At 45.8% G+C, this 13,790-nt stretch overlaps 1 pseudogene; it reads left to right on the top strand.

The window, feature by feature from the left end:
• Nucleotides 1–2,533: 2,533 nt before the first annotated feature.
• Nucleotides 2,534–10,999, top strand: LOC123083905 (NADH-ubiquinone oxidoreductase chain 4-like; annotated as a pseudogene).
• The last annotated feature ends 2,791 nt before the right edge of the window (nt 11,000–13,790 follow it).

Below are 13,790 nucleotides of genomic sequence, written 5' to 3'. Positions count from 1 at the left end.
CACACACTGATTCACACGTTCTGTCTGGCCATCTGATTGTGGGTGATAGGCAAAGCTAAACCTCAATTTCACTTGCAGTGCTTTAAAGAAGGTCTGCCACATGTTACTTGTGAATATCCAGTTTCTATCAGAGACTATTGACTTTGGCAATCCATTCCACTTAAAAACATTATCCATGAAAGCATGAGAGACTGATTGTACTGTATAAGGGTGAGCAAGGGGAATGAAATGAGAATATTTAGTGAACCTGTCCACCACCAACAATATGACTTCTTTGCCCAATGATTTGGGAAGACCCTCAAAGAAATCCAGGGAGATGCCAGTCCAAGCAGAAGTAGGTAATGGCGGTGACCAGACAATTCTTCAATGTTGTGAAGGCCTCAATTTGAGCATCTGACCACTGGAATGAATCTTTTTTTAGACAGTCATGAAGTGGCCTAGAATTGATCCCATAATTCTTGACAAATCTTCTTTTTCTGCAGCCATACCAAGAAAACTCCTCAACTGAGTGATAGTCTTAGGTGCTGGCCATTCTTTGATGGCAACTATTTTGTGGGGGTCTGTAGATAGACCCTATCCTTAGATAACATGCCCTAAATACTCCACTTGAGGGACAGGAAAACTGCATTTGCTAATCTTAGCATATAGTTTTTATGACCTTAGAATGTCCAGGACTAACTTTAGATGCTTGAGATGAGCTTGTTTGGTCTTGCTATATATCAGAATATCATCAAAGAATACCAAAAGGTATTTCCGGAGCAAAAACGTGATTCATTAAAGATTGGAAGGTAGCAGGTGCATTAGTGAGTCCAAATGGCATCACTAAGTATTCATAATGACAAAAATATGTCCTAAAATTTATGAATGTCTTCTCTTCTCATTCTTATCTGATGATAACCTGATCTCAAATCAAGTTTGGAAAACAGTTGTGCACCATGTAGCTCATCTAATAGATCCTCAATGACAGGAATATTGAATTGATTTTCTGCACTTAACCCGAAAGCAAGTTTGAAAACAAGATCTGCTCTGTGAAGTGATGGAAGTAGTGAAGGTTTAGGCTTCGGATCTGTGAAGTTCAGGTTTTGGAGTAGAGGTCAGAGGCTAGTGCGGGTAGCCCTGTCGGAAACTAGAAAGAAGAGGCTGATGCACCTGCCCGACGGTGGGTGGGTTCAGCTCGATCAACTGGGATAGGAGTTTTTTTTCTCTATCTGTCTCCATGGTGTTCAAGCAGTGCGTCCAGAAAGCTGTGATTCATGGGAGGGAGCAGCTTCAATAGCTTTGGCTGTGAAAACTCTTGGTCTTGGAGCATCAGTGTCATCAGTTCACCCAAGATCAGCAGGACAAATAACTACTAGGTTTGTGCCAGAAAAGCGTCTTGCGTGACGGGGAAAGAGTGGAAAAAGAAAGAGATTCATCAGCTATGGAATCTGACAGGTATCGGTATTGAACAGAGGGGGCTGTTCACAAAGCATCCCATGGATGGTAATGGTGCTTCCCCAGCTGCTGTTCCTACTCCTTTGGCTGGTGCCAAATCAGGCGACTTTGAAGTTGAAGCTTGCCCGCAGAACGATGTAACCATGCTGGTAGTACTATGATTGCCTTAGAGCGCAGATGTCTCTGTCCCTAGGAACGTGATGCTTAGGTGCGAGGTGAAACACAAGCAGGAGATCGAGAAAAGAAATCATACGGATTGCAACCTACAGATGAAGAATCTGCTTCATTGTTCCCACCATCTATATCAGATGTTTAACAAGAATAGGAATCGAATAAGCTGTTGATTGACTGAGGAAGCATTTGAAAAGAAAGGAAGGGTGATGCTTGTTAAACAAAGCTGCGTGTGGGGCCGCCACGTATAGCTGTAGTTTCTGCTGTAGCATCGGTTATTTTCGTTATTGATGTAGTAGCATCGGTTATTGCTCAGGTTACAAATGACCCAATCTATCTATGGCAACCACCCCTACTTTTAGTAGATGGAGATGCGCACCTAGAAAAGACGGATGAAATAGAACTTGCCCTTCTAATTTCTTCTCTTGTCTGTCCTTTACGCAAAGCGATCTATGGTCTCAACAAGCCCCGATAGCGTCGGTTTTTGAAGTTCAGCACAGTGGTTATGTTATCCAGGAAGGGTTTGCTTAGAGTGATCATGATTCGGCCATGTTCGTATCAGTTTATCCTCGAGGACGTGCTATTCTATTGTTGTATGTTGATGATATCAAACTGACTGGTGATTACTCCGTTACCATATCGCTGATCAAGTGTCGCCTTCATCAATTATTTGCTATGAAGGCGCTGACGCGCCCTAAGCCTTTTCTTGGCTTGGAGGTCGCACATTCTCCTCGTGGATATTTGGTATCTCAGATCAAATAACGTCATGACTTGATCACTCGAGCTCAACTCAATGATGAGAAGACTGTTGACACTCCCTTGGAGCTTTACGTTAAACTCCGTCTGACTGATGGCTCACCATTATCTGATCCGACGCAGTACATACAGTAGGTCGGCAGTTTGGTTTATCCGACGATCTCTTGCCTAGATGGCTTTTCCTAAGAAAGTCAGCCTTTCATGGCTGCCCCCCCGGTCAGTTCACTTTGCAGCAATTCATCGGATTCTTAGATATATTCGAGGTACCTTTTCTCGAGCCGTCCTTTTTTCCGTCATCGTCTTCTTTAGAGTTGCGTGCAACTACTGATGCCGATTGGGCCTTCAGATAGGTGCTCAACTACAGGCTTATCTATTTTATGGGGAGACGAGACACTATCTTGGATGAGATAAAAGCAATAGACAGTTGCTCCTTCCACTGCCGAAGCGGAGTATCGTGCCATGGCACACTACTAGATAGATTGTATGGCTCCGTTGGTGACTTTCTGATCGCGGGTTTCATTTGAAAAACCCCAACGCCATTCATCTTGCGTCAAATCTGGTCTTTCATGCAAGAGTTTCATTTTTGGCCGCTACTACGTTCGTCGAAAACTTCTTGATGGCACCATCATCTCATTACCTTATTTTTTCCCTTCAACTTCGGCTATGACCAATGCCCCACCTAGCTGAATAGGCGTAACAAAGCTACCTAAAAAAGGCAAGGTGCACCTTAGATTGAAATCGACAAATTGCGTTTTGCCAGATGGATTCTTTAGAAAGATTCCCGGATAAAGTTCAGTATAATATTTAGTTATAATCTAAATAAAGGCGCATACGTGGGCAGGCAGGGGGCCCCACTACTTCTTCATTCAGTGGGGGGGGGGGGCTAGCCTCATGACTTCCCACTGGGCGAGGGGTGCACCTAACCCACCTACTCACTCATCAATTACGATGTTCAGCTGACTTGCACAGAAAGACCCCTATTGTTTAGTAATTTGGCGCCCCATCTTTTGATTGACTGTTGTCAACTAATCTTTTCAATGTTCAATTCTACTCTATGTTAGAACATTTCTGTGAATGCTATTTCGATCTAAGTGGTCCTATTCTCTGTCCCGTGCTAGGAAGCATTACTCCTCTTTTCATTCCAAATTCTTCAATAAGGCCGATACGATTGATTGGTTTGTGCATTTCTCTTATTACTTTTTTGTATCCCCCTGTTCCTCGGATGCAATTTGATCCTTCTATGGCCAAATCTCAATTTGTGGAAAGCCTTCGATGGCTTCCTTATGAAAACATCCATTTGTATATGGGTATAGACGGCCTTTCATTATTCTTCGTGATATTGACCACATTTCTGATCCCTATTTGCATTTCAGTGGGTTGGTCTGGTATGAGAAGTTTTGGGAAAGAGTATATTACAACATTTCTAATTCGTGAATTTCTAATGATCATCGTGTCCTGCATGCTGGATCCTCTACTATTCTATGTTCTTTCCGAAAGCGTGCCAATCCCTATGTTGTGTGGAGCTGAGCATCTTCTATTCGCTGGGATCAAGCTTTTCCTCTGCAAGGGCCTTGTGCAGTAAACCCCCTACGGGCGGTCCCCCGTCGTCGTAAAGCAGTAAAGGTCCCCGCGAAGCTTTCGGGAAGAGGGGTAGTCTTGTGCGTAAGCATAGCATTTCTGGGCGAACCACCGAACCACACATCTTTTTTTGGTGGGAGGGTACTCCGAGTAGTGGGTACCTCGTAGGACCTCGACCCGCCTACTCAAGTCTTGTATGGATATGCAAGAAGGGGTGCTCCTAGGTGTGTGTAGGGGGTGTGTTTGTTCACGAGAATGAATTCCTCGTCAAGTCAGGGGGGTGTGGACACACTTGCGCGAATTCGGGTAACGGCTACAAGGGATAAAAATAAAGGAAACTGTACCCGACCAGGGATGGACGTAAACTTGTAAGCTAACGAGGGTAGGGATAATCGTCCAGGTCTTATTTAAAAAAAAGCCGCCCTGCCACTGCAGGCAGGTTAGTTCCTCTATCGTTGCCGGAGAGTTCTTGGCGAAGAGACCTTAGGATAAGTTGCTAAAACAAACGGAGGGGAGGATCGACCCGTTCAGTAGAATTCCGAAGAAAGACTGTTGGCAGCAGGTGGAGACATTTCTTTGGCCCCCTTCCAAATAAATGCGGGTAGGGTAGAGCTCGGCAGGGGGTTCGAGAATAGGGTAGGGTTTTTGATGGTCAGGTCCCCTACCACTAGTCCGACTAGCCTTCTTTCGGGCAGGAAGCAGGCCTAAACGACGGGCGGGCACCTCCCGCTACGCAAGCAACATTGTTCGCCACCACCCGAGAAGCAAAAGATTCGAGAGTCAAGGCGGAAAAGACAAGCATAGTGGTCTAATGACAAGGGCCGACGACAGAAGCTCGGGACGGAGCCGTATGATGCGGAAGTCTCACGTACGGTTCCCTGAGAAGGGAGTGGCTACCCACTAGAGCTTCGACCAACTACCACCGGTCAATTCCGCTTTGGGGCCACCCCTGACTCTACCATCATTATAGGGGTATGGGGTTCGAGACAAAGAAAGATCAAGGCAGCATATCAGTTTTTCCTATATACTTTACTGGGATCTGTTTTTATGCTATTAGCTATTCTGTTGATTCTTCTCCAAACAGGAACCACCGATTTACAAATTTTATTAACCACTGAATTTAGTGAGCGGCGCCTTCTATGGATTGCTTTTTTCGCCTCTTTTGCCATCAAAGTGCCTATGGTACCAGTTCATATTTGGTTACCCGAAGCCCATGTAGAGGCACCTACGGCTGGATCCATCATCTTGGCTAGAATTCTTTTAAAATTGGGAACCTACGGGTTTTTAAGATCTTCAATACCCATGTTTCCCGAAGCGACACTTTGTTTCACTCCTTTCATTTATACTCTAAGCGCGATTGCTATAATATATACTTCCTTGACCACTTTAAGACAGATCGATCTTAAGAAGATCATTGCCTACTCCTCAGTAGCCCATATGAATTTGGTGACTATTGGTATGTTTAGTCGGGCGGCGGCCGTTAGGTCACCTATTTTGAGTTATGGACACACAAGCAAGGCCAAAACATGGGGGCCGGGCCGGTGGCCCATCAACCTACTAGCAATAGGGGAGAAAACTTAGCATGTCGCAACAAAAGCGTCGATTCGAGGCGTCAGCAAAACACCGCCGTCTGTTCCTAAAACAAAACCCCTTAGCGCCCCGGGACGGGAGTGGGGGACGGCCCTACGCAGACAGCAGCAGCACCGGCTCTACGAAGTCCGAATTGAATCTTTCGATTGGCTTTCCCGTGAATAAGAATTGTTGGGCGCGGCGAAGCGAGCGCTTCTAGCTGTTTCGCTTGCTTCTTTCTTATTGTGGCGGCTATTATGGCGTGGCTGAAATGAACGAAAAGCGAGATGATTCAAATTGATTGATAGATGGCCTGATCTGTTCTGATAGATTGAAAGGTTTTCTATCAATAATAAGGGTTAACCTCTTTCTATCTATTGATGATACAAGATATCTATCTATTCTAGATCCATCAGAAAGAAATCGATATGTATCTGATTTTTCTACATCGTATGTAGAGCGCCCAAGCGTTTGGCCAGCTCAGTTCTACTTATCCATCGGTCCAATGCACTGGCTCATCTCATGGAGGGAAAAAGCAAATGTAGTTAGTTGTCTTGTTGTTGTTCGCCGCCTCGACACATTCCCCGGCATCGTCCCACACAGAAAGAAAGAGCGTTGAGCCTGAACTGGCGAACCGAAGTCACTTTCGTAACCATACTTCCTACAGCTAACACGTGTCCAGTCCAGCGGGAACGCGAAGCGCAAACGAACGTGAGCTGCTAACCGAATCCCCCGCTGGCCATCGGGGACCTAGTGGTAAGGCCATGATCCGCAGGGGAAGGGAATCACTCATTCTTCTATTGGGGACAGGTGCACGAACGACAACTCCAAACGTCAGACATCCGCCGCCTATACCTACCGTTTAGGTGGACCAGCGAGATCCAGCTAAGGTAAGGAACTTCGTGTCGCGGCTGCTCCACTCCGCTGCGGTCTTTTGAACTGAACTTCGTTGCCTTCCCGCCGCGAAACGAATGGGCGCTGTGTCGTGGGTCAGTTTTGGGGCGGGGGGGGGGGGGGGGCAGAGAGAGACCAGAAGAATGATTCATTTGGATCGACGAGCCATTTCGCGAATCAATAGAATGTCTCTCTATCCATATCTATTCTATCTTATATGACGGGCCATAAAAAAGAAGTATTTTTTTATGGCATGCGGGATGATCGCGCCTAGTAGCCACATATCAGCTGCGCTCAATATGCGGGATTTCCGTTGGATCAGATCTTTCGCTTTGACGAATTTGGACCTAGCGAAAAGGACTCTAAGCCTTCACGCAAACAAGCAAAGTAGAAGCAAGATGAGGAAGCAGAGCTGTCGTAGAAGCAGTATCTTCCCCCGACAATATACAATACAACAGTAGCGACCATGAATAAAAAAGCCCCTTGTTTAACAAGTTCGCTGCTTTTCCCAGGCCGGAGAAGGGAAACTACTTATTGATTGATCTCCTTTCTTTGATATGTGTTCAATTTAGTACAATACAAACTAAAACTAGATCAAAGCGGAAGGGCCACTCACTATAGAAGCTATAACTAGAAAAGCCCTAGCCAATAGTTTAGTAGTCGGCCAATCCCCCATGCTCACGACATGTTCTTGATATTGATTGAGTTGGAGGGAGTCAGAGACTACCACGGAATCCTTCCATAGTCACCCCGGTGACCTTCGTCACCAAAGCATCATGACAGTTTCCAGGACCCCTCATATAATCTCCAGTGGGGATCAGTCGGAGCACGTAGGAATGCCGACCACTACATAAGCCGCTGGCGGAGAAAGCTCGAAGAGCTTCCCTTCATTCGCTTCGCGGGAGTCGCACACAGCACATAGCTGGAAGTCAGAGGGCCCGTACTACCTTCCTAACCCTTCGCTCCGAGGGACCGTAGAACGGAAAGCGCCTTCTAAACAACTCGGCAGAAGGGAAGGGGCCTATGTATTTGCATGACCCCTGCGGATTTGACCCTACCTACACCCAGAGCCAATCCCCTAGCGGTCCTGCCACCACACCGCAGAACAGGAGCTCGTGTGGAACCTTGGATTTCTGGCGTAACAGTGGTGGAAGGTATCAAAATATTACGGCCGCATAACATAGTATATACGCTAAGGTCGGCCAAAATATGGACACCCGAAGGGCCCGTCGCGCACAATCCTATCCTATCCGAGCCCGTCATTGCATGCACTTCGGACAGCCGTCCGTAGCATCATAAGGAGCACCTCCCTTTCGAGGTACCCAAATGGAACGGTCTTTATTTGTGTTGTTGGTTGGTCTTTCTCAACATGGTCTATAGCACGAAAAACCATTCTTTACAAGATAGGGCCGTTCACATGAAAGAAAATACAAAATCCATTCTTCATGGTCGGGCGCATTTCTCCAAATCCTCCAGGATCACAAGTGGAACGCTAAGCAAGGGTGGGGAGGCTGCGAGCTCCGCATCGAACAAAAAGAAGCAAGCAGGGGGTGTTGCCGTAGCGCGCCGGAGAGCAAGCGTAGGCAACCAAACTAAATAAGGCTACAAAAGTAGCTAGCTAGCGTTTTTAAGCTGGCTGCCTTTTCTAGCGCGCGTACTCTTCTGTGGAGTCGCACAGAACGAGCCTTGTCTTCCCTCCAACGACTAGCTCCCTTTTCTTGTTCCGGTCACCCTTCTCTTGCCGTGGAAGGACTTTTGCCTGTGGTGTGGTCCAACCCGTGGGCGGAGTTGCCCTCATCCCCCCATTGATCAGTGCTTCCTGCAGCTTCGCTGGGCTTTACCCGCGTGGGCACGGGCTTCTATAAGAGAATGAAAAGCTCTCTTTTTACAATAAAACGCGAACTGCATGGAGCCCACCCTTTTTCGTTTTCTGCCGCCATTGGGTGGCCGCAGGGGAAACACAGCCCGGTCACCTCTCGGGAAAGGGGGGGTGGGCCTACCTATCCCGAGGGAGCAGCTGAGAGGTTCCATATGCCGAGCCGAAGGGCAGAACTTCAGTGCGTGATCCTAGTATGTCACCTCGTCTCGTCCTCGCAGCATCTAAGAGTACCTATGCACTATGTTCCGGTTCACTGATAAGGAAGATAGAGTTGGGGTGGGGGTCTACGATGTGATACTATAGTATGCCCCGGGGAGAAAGATGCGCAACTCAAAACGGAAGTAGGAAGCATGTTGTCAAAAATGTCGGAGGTTACCAGATCTCTGAGACTACCATCGATCCGACAGAGCGGAACGACCAGAAAAAGAAGTGGAGTTAGAAAGCCGTATGATAGGTGGTAACTATCTTGTACGGTTCGGGGGGTAAGCGGCGTACTCTGGGGGAATATTAGGCTCTATCGAACATACAGGGAATTGGAGGTAGCATTTTACTTATGTTAAGTCATGGACTGGTTTCTTGAGCCCTTTTTCTATGTGTTGGTGTTCTATATGACCGACATAAGACTCGACTTGTTAGATATTATGGAGGTTTAGTGAGCACCATGCCGAATTTCTCTACCATTTTCTTCTTTTTCACTTTAGCCAATATGAGTTTACCCGGCACTAGCAGCTTTATCGGGGAATTTCTAATCTTAGTAGGAGCTTTCCAAAGAAATAGCTTAGTAGCCACATTAGCTGCGCTTGGGATGATTTTAGGCGCGGCGTATTCCCTTTGGCTATATAATCGTGTGGTTTCTGGAAATTTAAAACCCGATTTCCTCTATAAATTCTCCGATCTAAATGGCAGAGAAGTTTCCATATTTCTACCTTTTCTTGTTGGAGGGGCGACCGTCCGTTGAACTACCAAAAAAGGGTAAACCAATGTGATCATGACATTGTAGGTGCTTGCGATGGGACGGATGCGACTTCCCTCATAAGTAATGGGTGGCATAGCCCGTAGCAGAAGTCCCCTTTTTTTATCCATTTCTTTATTACCCCAGAGGGGCCCACCCTGGTGGGACCGAGAGAAAGAAAGGACGGGGGGGGGGGGCGACCATGCATGGCACTTCTCAACCGTGTCTCCAAGGGACAGTTGAACGAGCGACTCATGAATGCTGCCGGGTCGGACGAGCCAATAACTCGAACGTGTTTGGTCAGTTTTTTGAGCAAGAATCACAGCGTTACTTACCTTCACCATGATACGGACTCCAAGTTCTTATGGCAGAGCACGAGAAGTCCTTCAATATGATGATGAGAATGGAAACCAGAAGCACGACTGGGTCTTCGTAGTCCGAGATCATACTTATATATCAGTCACAGTAACATAAGCATGAGACTTTTTGGTAGTACCGGTGAACCAGATGGTCGCGGCGAGGGAATCTGGGATGGAGGACTCTTAATATCTCTATAGATATGGCAAAAGCGAAAGACCCCTAACGTCAGGGGCTGACCACTGAGCTCACTTAGGCCCCGCTGGGCGGGCCAGAGTGGGTGCGAGCTGGAATTGCCATAGCTTATGGTTAGAGCAATAGGAAAGGGCCCAGCAGAGAGAACAGTCAGGATAACGAGCGCGGAGCCCACTTGGCAGGCGGCAGGAGCAGCGGGAAAGTGCTTGCTTGGTAGGCCAACAGCCTTGTGAACCGGGCGGGGCACTCGATGAAAGGGGGGCACGCTGAGCAAGTATGCAAAATTGGCCCTGCGGAGCTTTCAAAAAGAAAAGCAAGGACCACTACGGGAGGTCGAACCACGGACCGGAGGTAGTAGAACGTGATCCGCACCGGTCAATATTGGATCAAACAATAGGGGACCGTAGCACTAACCTTTTTTTCAAGACAATAGGTACTGTTCCCTACCGAGACAAGGGACACTCTCAACGGATCCTCCACGCGCTGGGCATACCATAGTTCTTCCGTGCGTCTTTATCCTGGCGGAAACAGAACAAGAGGGAAAGACCCGGCCGACTCGCCCAGGGCTCGAGGGCGAGCCATACGAGAGTGAGTCGAATTCTGTTTACGTTCTCGGTTTGGGTTCGGGCCCCTCTCGATCTTTTGCATATAAGGGAAGGGGGAAGGAGTCTAAATCTATGGACATTAATGAACCACCATTGATGGACGTTGCACATGACACGAGAAATTTGACTCGACGGTCCGGTGCTAATAGAAGTCGCTTACTCTCCGTCTAGCGAAGGTGCCAGATCCTTAAAGTAAAGTATCTATCAGCCTAGTGTACCAACCACGTGGTACGACCGGCACTCAAAGACCTGGCGAATGAGGGCCCACCCCACCCAAGAGTGCTTATGTCATATGGGAACTCTCAGCTGGAAACTATCCTTATGGTTTTTATATCCGGTTAGAATAATAAGAAAGAATCAAAGTCCAGGTTGGTTGGTGAGCCTAGTGATAGGAGACTATCTAGCTTGGTTCGGAGAGCACTTGTTGGGTCTCAGATTCGTTTTTTGCTAAATGTTACGGCCTAAATGCTGAACTATTGACCCTACTTGTTCGGATGGGTGTTCACCCCAAAGTGTTCCCGGACTGCATGCATACATCCGTAAGTAACTTAGTGCAACATGGCAAATTTCATTGAGAGGAATCAACAAAGAAAAGAAATCTTCTCTGGGTGATCAAGTTCCTTTTTTGGTCTGGGCCACGTCTTTGCTTTCTTCAGAGGCCCATTTTCCTGGGCATCAGTGAGTGGAATACTTAATAGTGATTACATTCTTATGTAGATTCCATTGCTCAAATGGGACTTGTTTGTTGGCACCGACCTCGATAAGAAGCAAGGGAGTGGTGCCGAAGTGAATGGAGCTGCATAGCCGTTTGTTTACCAATCCGCCAACTTAAGCTAGGAAAAGTGTTAGAGACTGTGCATCTTCATGTAAATAAAGGTAAATAATCTCAGAAACAGTCAAGAAACTAGGAATTTTTTATTCCATTTCTTAGCCAGGGCAAGCCCTACCGACCTACGACCGGAGAAGATGTTGTGTTGTTTGTATCACTTGCTAGAGATAGAGAAGCTAGAACAGGAACTGCCCGGGAGGGTTCAAAGAATGAGGTCTTCACCTTTGAGCTAGATCTCATCTCATTCTAGCACACACTACGAGCGATTGACTTAAAGAATACAACAAATGGTTGTGGGGTTATCTTTGTACCCTGTGACTACAACCACAAGGTCCGAATCAAGCAAAACGGCTGTGGCGCAAGCCCTTTTCTCGCCACTAATCTGTGTACCCAAAGTCAGCAACCTTTGGCACACTGGCTAGCAAGTTCATTGCTTCAATGACATGAATTCAATCAAGTGGACAAATCCTATCCTGGAAAATATGGGCAATCAGCTGGAAACTCAATAGTCTTACGCGGAAAGCACTCAACCGGCCTTCCTCTTCTGAATTATATGAATGACAGAAATAAGTCCTCACTTGTATTAACTTCATGAGTGAAGAGATAGATAAGGTGGTGAAAAGCATGAAACCAAATACTGCTCCAGGTCCAGATGGCTTCTCTGTTAGCTTTTTAGAGCTTTTTGGCCCCAGTTGAGAGATATACTAATATAAATGCTTCAGGAGCTGTAACATGGCAGGTTGAACTTGTCCAGACTAAACTATGGTGTCCTTTCTCTATTGCCAAAGATATAGGATGCTAATAGTATCCTACAGTATAGACCCATATGTGTTCTAAATGTTATGTTTAAAGCTATTACCAAAGCTCTGACACTTAGATTTACTCCTCTGGCTCGACAAGTAATCAGCTCTCTTCAGACTGGATTTATTCTTGGGAGGTACATTTTGCATGGATGTGTAATTCTTCATGAAGTTTTGCATGAGTTGAAAACCTCTCACTCTGAAGGAATTTTTCTTCAGTTGGACTTTGAAAAAGCTTATGATAGAGTTCAGTGGCCTTTCTTGGCAGAGGTAATGCATAGGAAAAACTTCCCTAACAGGTGGATAGATTGGATTAGACAAGCAGTGGAAGGAGGCAAAGTGTGTGTGAATATGAATGGAGATTGGCGAGAATATTTCTCTACTTTCAGAGATTTGAGGCAAGGAGATCCTCTTTCTCCTTTGCTTTTTCACCTAGTAGGTGATGCACTATCTGCAATTCTGGATAGAGCTAAGGAAGCAGGTGTGATTAGAGGTTTGGTACCACATCTGATACCAGGGGGGATTAGTCATTTGCAATATGCTTCTGATACTTTGCTTTTTTTGCATAATGACATGGAGTCTATTACTGGATTCTAATTCCTTCTCTACTGTTTAGAGGAAATGTCTGGCATGAAAGTCAATTACTTGAAGAGTGATATTTTCACAGTAGGGTTGAGTGTAGAGGAGGAGCAGAGGGTAGCTGATATAACTGTGAGATAGGCAAATTTCCAATAAAATATAATATCTGGGATTACCAATCAGCAAAGACAAGATCTCTTCTAATGATTTTTTTTCATTAAAAGGTAGAAAAGAAGTTGGACTCTTCGCAATGCAAACATTTCTCTTATGGAGGAAGAGATATATTGATCAATGCATGTTTATCAAATGTCCCTATGTACCTTCTGGGTTGCTACACTTTGCCTGTCAAAATACAGAAAAAAGTTGATACAATAATAAATCACTTCTACTAGGAGTAAGAAGAAGAAATTTCACATGGTCAGATGGGAACACCTATGCACCCCTAAAGATTATGGTGGTGTGGGCTTCACTGATATGAGAGTCAAAAACATTTGTTTACTGTCAAAGTGGCTGGAGGAGGTTAATTAACTACTGGAGCTTACACTGCAGATACTACTTATTAAAGGGCACACATTTCAAGACACCTTCAAGCTACTGAAATTGGAAAGAAATGATGTTATACTGGGTTATGATTGGCTATATCGTCACAGTCCAATCACTTTAGATTGGAAGGCCAGAACAATGAGTATTTGTCACAATGGGCAAGAAACCATTATTCTTTCTGACAGCAGCAATATACTTCTCCAACATTGTTAGACCCTGATAAGTTTCAGAAGGAAATTGATAAAGGAGCTATGGGCTACTATCTTTATCCCTTATCTTGTGACTCTGCTGATACCGATGATGAAAATACTTTGGAGGAACTTAACTTGGTATAGTGAGCCTAGAAGGCGGCGGGAGTCCCGTACGATTGCTTGCATTTCTCTGGAATTGAACTAGCCCTTGGGAAAGGTAGACATGAAGGTACCATGATTTCTCACTTTATAGAAGCGTTAGAGCTCGGCTGACACAGTGATCGAAAGCTGCGCAACCAAAACAACTTGAAACCGCCCATGCACCTTTTGCTTTTCCTGATATCGTCCCTTCGGGTAGTTGGATATGAGCACATTCAAATTGGAATTCTTCTGATCCCAGATCCAATAGAAGTTTTGAGGTAAGAGGTACCGTGAGCAGATTTCTTTGTTTGATACCA

Source organism: Triticum aestivum, chromosome 4A, assembly GCF_018294505.1.
Source record: "Triticum aestivum cultivar Chinese Spring chromosome 4A, IWGSC CS RefSeq v2.1, whole genome shotgun sequence".
NCBI lineage: Eukaryota > Viridiplantae > Streptophyta > Magnoliopsida > Poales > Poaceae > Triticum > Triticum aestivum.
The sequence above is the reverse complement of the archived record's forward strand: the minus strand, read 5'-3'. Positions and strand labels throughout refer to the sequence as shown.